Source organism: Microtus ochrogaster, chromosome 1, assembly GCF_000317375.1.
Source record: "Microtus ochrogaster isolate Prairie Vole_2 chromosome 1, MicOch1.0, whole genome shotgun sequence".
NCBI classification, from domain to species: Eukaryota; Metazoa; Chordata; class Mammalia; order Rodentia; family Cricetidae; genus Microtus; species Microtus ochrogaster.
In genome coordinates, this window is record NC_022009.1 from 97,227,447 (window position 1) to 97,236,569 (window position 9,123).

Sequence of the window (9,123 nt, forward strand, 5' to 3'; positions counted from 1 at the left end):
AAAAACCCTGGAATTTCCTCATGAATCTCATTCTGGGAGAAGCAAAAAGCTTAAGCCTGTGGGTTTATTTGTCTCTAGGAAAGTGATTTCACAAGTTCTGATAACTTCTCTTCTTTCGGGACAGAATGAATCTGAGAGGATGATGATGATAATGGTGATGAAGATGATGGGTGGAAGTACACTTATGACTTAGGCATGTATATCTCTTGTCATCCTTTTTAAAACTGTGAACTATGGGCAGGGATACTGGACCTTATTTATCTACTTCCCAATATAGCCTCATTGAAAAAATTCATTTTTTCTGTGTGTTTTTTTATCAGAAAGGAATAAAAACATGAAAAAAATAAGAGTTTATCAAACAAATTCAGACACAAAGAAACGTCAGTTAGAGTTTACAAACATATGAAACACAATTATTAAAAAGAAAAGTAAAAAGGTCTAGGATGATGGTTCCATTTTTGTCTTTATTGTTTGTTTGTATGTTTGTTTTGATTTGCTTTTTTTAGTGTTTCTCTGTGTAACTGCTCTGGATGTCCTGAAACTCATTTCATAATCAGGATGGCCTTGAACTCACAGAGATATATATGCCTGGAGCTGCCTGCCTAATGCTGGGCTTACAGGCATGTGTGACCATACCTGGCTCAGGACCTGAGTTTTAATCCCTAGAACTCATATAAAACTGGGATATTGTAGGCAATGTGGAAGGCAAGAATGGACATCCAAAGTTGTGTCTATACCTCTGCATGTGCACTGTGGTAGGTGAATGCTCCCCCAGGCACACAGAGAAACTTAATGTAACTCACACATACCTAAAAATGCATAATCACTGGACATAGTATATGAAAGATATATATGATATAAAAATATCCAGAGTGTAATATAGAGGATGGGACATAAAATTAAGAAATAAATGGAGAAAATAAGAATATTTTTGTTTTACATTTTGTGTATGTAACATTTACCGAACAGCATAGAAAAGTGTGTGTGTGTGTGTGTGTGTGTGTGTGTGTGTGTGTGTGTTACAGACTAAGGATATTGGATGTCTTGCTCTATCATCCTCTCCCTTTTTTCCTTAAAATAAGGTCTCTCACAGAAGCCGGAGTTTGTCTGTTATGCTAGACTGGAGGCTACCAAGTGTCTGCAATCATCCACCTCTGCCTCTGAGTTACACAGATCAGCATCAGATAAGCTTGGTCTTTACATGGGAACTGAGGATCTGAATTAAGGTTCATGCTTACGTAGGAAGAGCCATCACTCATGCAGTGATCTTCGGAGCTCAACAAGCAAATAATTCTCCATCCTTAAAGAAGAAACTCTTTACAGTTATTGGCTTCTGGGAGAGGGGTGTTGCATTTGGGAGGAAATAAGGGGACAAACATGAGATGAATATGACCAAAATCACTGTATGAAATTTTCAAAGAGTCAATGAAAACTACATTTAAAAGAAGAACTTAAGCATAGTAAATTAAAAATACATTTGTCCTCCTATGATATGGCAGTCATTTATGAACTCCAATATAAATTTGTGAAAATTACAGTAATACAAAAGTGAATATAGCAACATAAGAGAAGCTTTTCAAAATTTATCTTTATATAACAACTTGGTGTTGGAACATATTCAGTATATTTAATATATTCCAGATGGATAGAGAAGTAAATAGATACATATTTATATACACATTCATATATATACACTAAATACACATTTATTTGTATGAAATTTAAATAATGTCATAACAAATGCTTTCCTGGTTGTCAAGCAGACAAGCTATATACAAACTGAAACTTTGTTCATTTAGAGAGCAACAAGAAAGGGGGCAAGAAGAGAACTGATTGTGAAATAAATCTGGAGACGAATGTCTGCTTGGAGAGTAAGAACTAAGGCAGGGGCTAGAGACTCCATTTAGAGTATACAGTGCTTTGAAGAGGATGGACACTCTCTGCCTAGCACTTAGCAATGACACTCATAACACCCAATAATCCCGGGCTCAGGTTTTTAGCCACATTCCCTGATCATCTGCTGGCCCTCGTGTACATTGATAAAGATAAAACAATGATCAAAATATAAAAAAAATGCAGAAAGGTCAGCACTGGTGTGAAAATAACTCATACAAACACAGATCACTTAATGTAGATGATCGGCAACTGATTGCACATACTGTATACAGAAAACGCATGTGTGTGTTCATACACATATATACATTTTACAGTATCTTTCACACCCTATGTTTTTATAAACAGTGTTCACAAAAACAGAGATTGACATTTATGCCTCAGCAACATTAAAATGTCATGAATATCTATCAAGCTAATCAACAGGCTAGTATTTTATTACAAGATAAACAAAATAATAATAATGTATATGACCAAGACAAATTTTATAAACTGTATTTACAAATTGAGAGAAAATAAACTGTAATGAAAAATTATAAACTGAATAAACTAGGGTGAAAAATCCAAACCTAAATATACAGTTGACTTTACACACTTCGAAATGGTGAATGAGTCTCTATAAGAAAGGCAAAATAAATAAATAAATAAAATTCTGTGCAATATTTTATATCTATAGTCATGAAAAATATCAGAAACATGGTTTTGTAAAAAGAATGAAGATGAACATAAATGTATTCTTTATATGTGACTTATGTTAATGGTGCAGCAACTCTGGAGACTGAGAACACATAAGGATATTGTCACCTAGCAATAGTCTTCCTTCCTATTTTAGAGAAACTGCCAAAAAGAAGCATGCAGACACAGACAGAGATAACACACACTGTCTCATCAAAAGGTTTTGATTGGTAAAGTAGAAACAACCAGAAATTCCACCAAAGGAAATGAATGAATAAACTGTCTCACCCATTAAATAAAACATATAATATCAGTATTTGATACAGACACACAATATCGGATGGACCAATCCTGTAAGCATAAGTTTTAGAAGGAAAAGAAAAATCAGGAACACACACACACACACACAAAAAAAAAACAAAAACAAAACAAGAACAAATACATCTTACATGACAGCACTTAAGTACTTGAGAGCAGGAAAAAAAATCTAGGATCAATATTTTTTTAGTCAAAATATTATTGTTTTAATTTTATTTGTTTTTCAAATTTGTTGGTTTTTATGTTATCAAGCAAAGTGGTGGTTTTAATTGTGAAATTCATTGAGTTAGGTGGTTTCAGGCATCAACTAGTACAAATTTTGTGATATTCTCGCCGAGATAGTACATATAAGCCACCTAAAAGCTTTGGTTAACGTTAATTAAACAACAGAATGTGTGGCAGGAGTAATGGCTCAGTGGTTCAAAGCAAGAACTGATCTTTTAAATATCCTGGCTTCTGTCCATGGAACCCACATGACAGCTAAGTACTGTCTGTAACTCTAGCTACAAGTGATTCAACCCCATCTTCTGCCCTCTGCAGGCACTACATGAACACTGTGTGCAGACATAATGCAGGCAAAACTCCCATATATATATATATATAATCTCAAGAAAGCTTTAATTGCAAACTGTACTACTTGTAATGATTTATTTGGAAGTTGATGGTGAAGTCATCACCTGTAATCAATGGAATAACTGGGCTATCTGCTGAAGACTAAAACCAAAGTTGTATGGTAGCTCCAACATTCAAGACAGGTTTCTTCAAAACTGCAGTTGGTACCTTGAGTGGGGCAAGTGACCCTTCATAGCATGTATGAGGCAGTTAGATTTCAGAGCCAATGTTGAAGGTAAATATAGTAAGTTGGGTTTGAGAGTTCTTAGAAGCTTTAAAAATCCAACAGTCTTTATTGCAGAGGTATCTACACATGAACTGACCTCAATGCTGAAATAAACAGTCAAAATTAAAATTCAAAAACAGAGAAAACAAGATTTTGGAAGATCAATGACAATACGCTATTCTTAAATTCCATAAAAGAAGAAACCAGAGTAGTATCTTCAAAATATTATTAGAAAATTAATCTTGGTCAAGATGGCAACAAATCAAGAATGCAATAAGTAAAAATATGAGTAGATGATTGGGTTTAGTTGCTGAGTGTTTACTGTCTCTTTCCTGACATGCTGAGGCAAGACCAAATTCTAGTCCTGTGGATGCTCTAGTGGATAAGCCTTGATCATGCATTGTCTCCATGCAATGATTTTACTTTTTGGAAGTAGCTGATGGCTGTATAGCCTGTGTGCTGAACTGAATAGCAAGGCATAAGGATGATAATGCATTACTTATAAATAATTTTTGTCTTATTAGCAAGAAAGACAAAACAAAGGTTTTCTTTCTCAGTACAACTATGCTTTATTTTTGGGCCCCAGGGACATATCTGGAAAGAGTCTAAATGTTGAATTTATCAGAATGATGAATATTTTTTTTGGATTAGCTTGTTCTGTTGAGAAAATTTATATCTTATGACTTAAATAGCCATTCATTCATTTACTGGAGCCCGTCAGCAAGTACTCCTTGAAGCTGGCACCATATGCTAGACAGTGTCCTAATTTATGGCTTCAGTAGGCTAAGCTGACAAATAAAAGACATCCCAACTCCCACTCCATTCACCATACAGTAGAGAACAAGGGTCAACACGGGGCCAGTGAGGTGACTCAGTGAATAAACTTATTTGCAGCCAAGGCTGACGGCCTGAGCTTGATCAATCAATGAAAACCGAAGTGGAAGAAGAAATCAGATCCCAGCGAGCTGCTCTCTGACCTATGTGTGACACACATGCACACACACACACAGCACAAATAAATAAATATAATATAAAATCTGAAAGATTAAATACCATGGGCCCTTTGCATCTGAAGTATAGACATCATAGAGTCTATTAATCACATATCAGAAATATGAAACTATCTCCTATGAATGGGTATGGTGTCCTTTCCAGGAAGATGTACAATGGAATCACATAAGTAAAGGAAGTGCCCATTATTAACATAATTTCATTGCTAGAGGTTAAATCATTTCACTTCAAACATATCAAGGCAATTTTTAAATGTAGCAACAATTTTCTTAATTTTCAGGGCATGTTGCTGACCTTAAAAAGTTAGTAAATGTTTTAAAAATGGATTGTGACCTCGTTGTCTCTGACTTGCTTTTTTTAAAACTAGCTAAATATTACCAAGTATTTTTTTTTAATCTAGAGAAAAACACAATGGGATTAAAAGCTCTGTACATAAGCTTGCTCAAATAGTGTAAAAGCTTATAAAAATACTACATTGTTTAGTTGATGCTGGTGCTAGTCTCAATTGCTAAAAAGTAAATGTCTTATCTAATTTTAGTGTGTTTTTCTGACTTATGTGAGTGTTTCTGTGTATACATGTTTGTGTTTATGTACAGATAGGCATGTATACATGTATATAGTTGTCAGTATGCAGGTGTGTTTGTGTGTGTGTACAGGTGTGTTTGTATGGGGAGAGTATATGTAGGTGTTTTGTGTATATTTACATGTATACACATGCAAGTGAGTGAGGATGTGTATGTATGTGGGCATACAGCTGTGTATTTGTGTGTGTGTGTGTGTGTGTGTGTGTGTGTGTATAAAACTCTATGTGTCAAATTCATCTCTGCTCCAGACAGATGTAAAACTCAGAGGTTGATACTGAGTCTCTTAATCTACTGATTCTCCAATTATTACTATTATTTAAAATAGGTCTTTCACAGAACCTGGGCCTCACTCTTTGGAGTAAACTGATTAGCAAGAAAGTCCCAGAATCCACTTGTCTCTGTCCCATTGCTGGAGTTATACTTATAATGTGTATGGCTACTATGGGATTTTACATGGGTGTTTGAGATACAAACATGGATCCACATGCTGGTACAGCAAGCACTTCTCACATGAAGCCATCTCCTCACTTTCTCTTAACTAATTTTGTTTTATTAGTAATTTAATACTTTTGCTGAATGGTATTTGAATTGTATTAACTCCCTCCTTCAACTCCTTCTGGATCAATCTATTCTTCTCTACCACAAAACTTTATTAGTGCTCATGTGTGACTTGTATTCTTAATTATAATAAACTATTAGAAAAATAAAAATACTGAATTCATGTTTAGAAGTCTTCTGAAGTTGCTAGATAGTACATTTAACTACCTGTTTTCCAGAGGAAAAAAGTCTCTTTCCCCTGTGAGGCAATGAAATAATAATTTCAATTATAAAATGAGCACCTGAAAACATGGCAGATTTTTCCCTCAGTGCACATTATACTCATTTTGTTTAAATAGATAGACAAACTGAAAATGATATCCTTTCACAAATTAACTCACCTACCATTTGAGAACTTAGGTTGTCTACATCAAGACCCAGCAATATATTTGGAGATATACCCAAAGAATGTTCAATCATATCACAAGCATATGTGCTCATCTATGTTCATAACATCATTGTTTCTTATAGCTAGAACCTGGAAAGCACCTAAATGCCTTCTTGACCAAAGAATGTATAAAGAAAATGTGACACATTTACACAACGGAGTACTACACAGCAGGAAAAAAATAACATCTTAAATTTTGCAGGCAAATGGATGGATCTAAAAAAACATCATAATGAGGGAGGTAACCCTGTTCCAGAAATACAAATGTAATATGTATTTACTCATAAGTGGTTTTTAGACATAAAGCAAAGAAAAAGCAGCCTACAATCTACAACCTAGACAACAAAGAGGACCATAAGAGAAACATACATGGATCTAATCTACATAGGAAGGGGAAAAAGGCAAGATCACCTGAGTAAATTGGGAACATGGGGATTAGGGGAGAAGGTAGAAGGTATGAGAGAGGACAAGAAGGGAATGAAGAAACATATATAGCTCCATAAAACAATGAAAAATTTAAAAATAAATCTTAGTTTGTTAGTTAAATTCATATAAAAAGAATGAAAAAAGCTAAACAATATAAACTCATAACATTTGGAAATCACCCAAACCCCTCAATAACATTGTTAAAAAGTTAAATATCTTTATATGATCCCATAATTTATAATTTCATGTGCAAAATGAACAGTGGTCTTGAAACCAGCAAATGTGTATTTGGAGTTAAAAGTGTTTACATGAACTGTAGAATTATGTTCCTTAGATAAAAATCATTTCAGTGTGGATTTTACAGAATTGGATATAATTTACTCCAAGATGCTTTTCACAATCAAGCTCAAATGCATCCTCTAATTTGGCCTAATTTATCTTCATTGTGTCCAATAATCTATATTAATAATTAATGTCTTAGAAATCACTTTTAACTACAGTGATAAAGCATCTTGACCAAAAACAACTTGGAGAGAAAAGGGTTTATTTCAGTTTGTAATTTATAGTCCAAAGAGAGGTAGAGTAGGAACTCAAACAAGACAGAAAACTGGAAGCAGGAACTGAAGCAGAGGCCATGGAGGAATGCTGATTACCATCCTGTTCTTCATGGTTTATTTACCTACCATTCTTATACCTCCTCTGCCACCTTCTCAGAGGTGTCATTTCTAACAGTGGGCTGGGCTGTTGTATAAGTCATCAGTGAAGAACAGACTTGTGTACAGGTCAATCTGAAGGAAGGTATGTTTTCAAATGAAGTTCTCTCTTTCTAGATGATCTTAGATTATATCAAGTTTAAAACAACAAACAAATTAACAAACTAATAACTATTAGTAAAAGCTTAACTAGTAAACATAAGATCATTTTTCTTCATAGGAATGGGTCAACTTCAGCGTCTAGAAAACTGGCATAAGATATGCAATTATAACTATACATGAAAGGCATGGTTACTAAGTGTAAAGTCAAATAACCTTAACTTTCTTTATGTAACAAAATGACTTTTGTATGAAACACTCTGCTTCCTTTCTTTTGAGAAAGAGCCTCAGAGATTATAGGTAGAGAAAACTACGTTGTCTTTGATATCAAATGAGGTATGGTCTTTATGTTTTCCAAGATGGCCACAGCAAATTTCCAAATTCAGAACTCTTTCTTTTGTCCATATCAACTAGACTTATATCCTTTCAACTATTTTGCTTTTCTGAGAATAACTATAAGCATTTTATTATTTCACACACACACACACAAAAACACATACAATCTATCTGTCTGTCCCTGGCTTTCTATCTATCCTATCTATCTATCCATCTATCAATCTATCTTGATATATTTGGGTATGTATATCTGGGTGCAGGCAATTGAAGAAGTTAGAGGTCTTGGGTATGCCCAGATTTGGATTTATATATTAGTCACTTAATGTGGGACCTAAAAATTACAGTACATGCTCTTAACCAGTAAGCTACTTCTCTATCTTATCTAAGAGTAATTTTGGATTGCACTTATCTCTGGGTATATAATGGTGATAATCTACCATGTAACTACTAGTCTATATAGGTCCTCTCATTTAGACGATGGTGGGCAATACATTTAGAGATTCACTGTGGTTCAAGTGAAAATTTTGATTAAAATATTTTATAAATTCCAAAGCATGAGATATACCTAGTAACTCATATTTTGTTCATCTATCTTTTCTGTATTAAATAGTTACCTTCTTTTCACATATGTTATTGGATTTTCTGTAAATATTCATTGAATGTTGATGACAAGTTCTATCATTGATTCCTAAATTAGTTGTTCTTTTTGGCCATTGAAAATATTATAATGCCAGAAATAAAATGTAAACAGTTAAGGTATTTATATTTTCATATTATGTCGGAAAGAATACATGCTTTCAAATTTTAGGGAGCTCATTGATTGTTTACAAACAATCAATGGATTTCCTCCAGTTAATAGAAAATCTGTGAATGAGAAGACTAGAACCTGGGTATCTCAATGATCAGGAAATTTTGTTCTCTTTCTGTTTCTGACTCTCTCTGTCTTTCTCTAGCTGATAGACAGCCATCTGATGAGAGTGCAAATGGATTTGTTGAACATCTTTTCCCATTCTGTAGTCTGCCATTTTGTCCTCTGGACCATGTCTTTTATTTTACAAAAGCTTATCAGTTTCATGAGATTCTATTTATTAGTTGTTGATCATAGTTCCTGCACTATCATTGCTGTATTTAAGAAATTTTCTCCATTGCCAATGCATTCAAGGTTATTTCTTACTTTCTCTTACATCAGGCTCTGTGTGCCAGCCTTTATGTTGATGTCTTCGATCCACTTTGATGAGTTTTGTA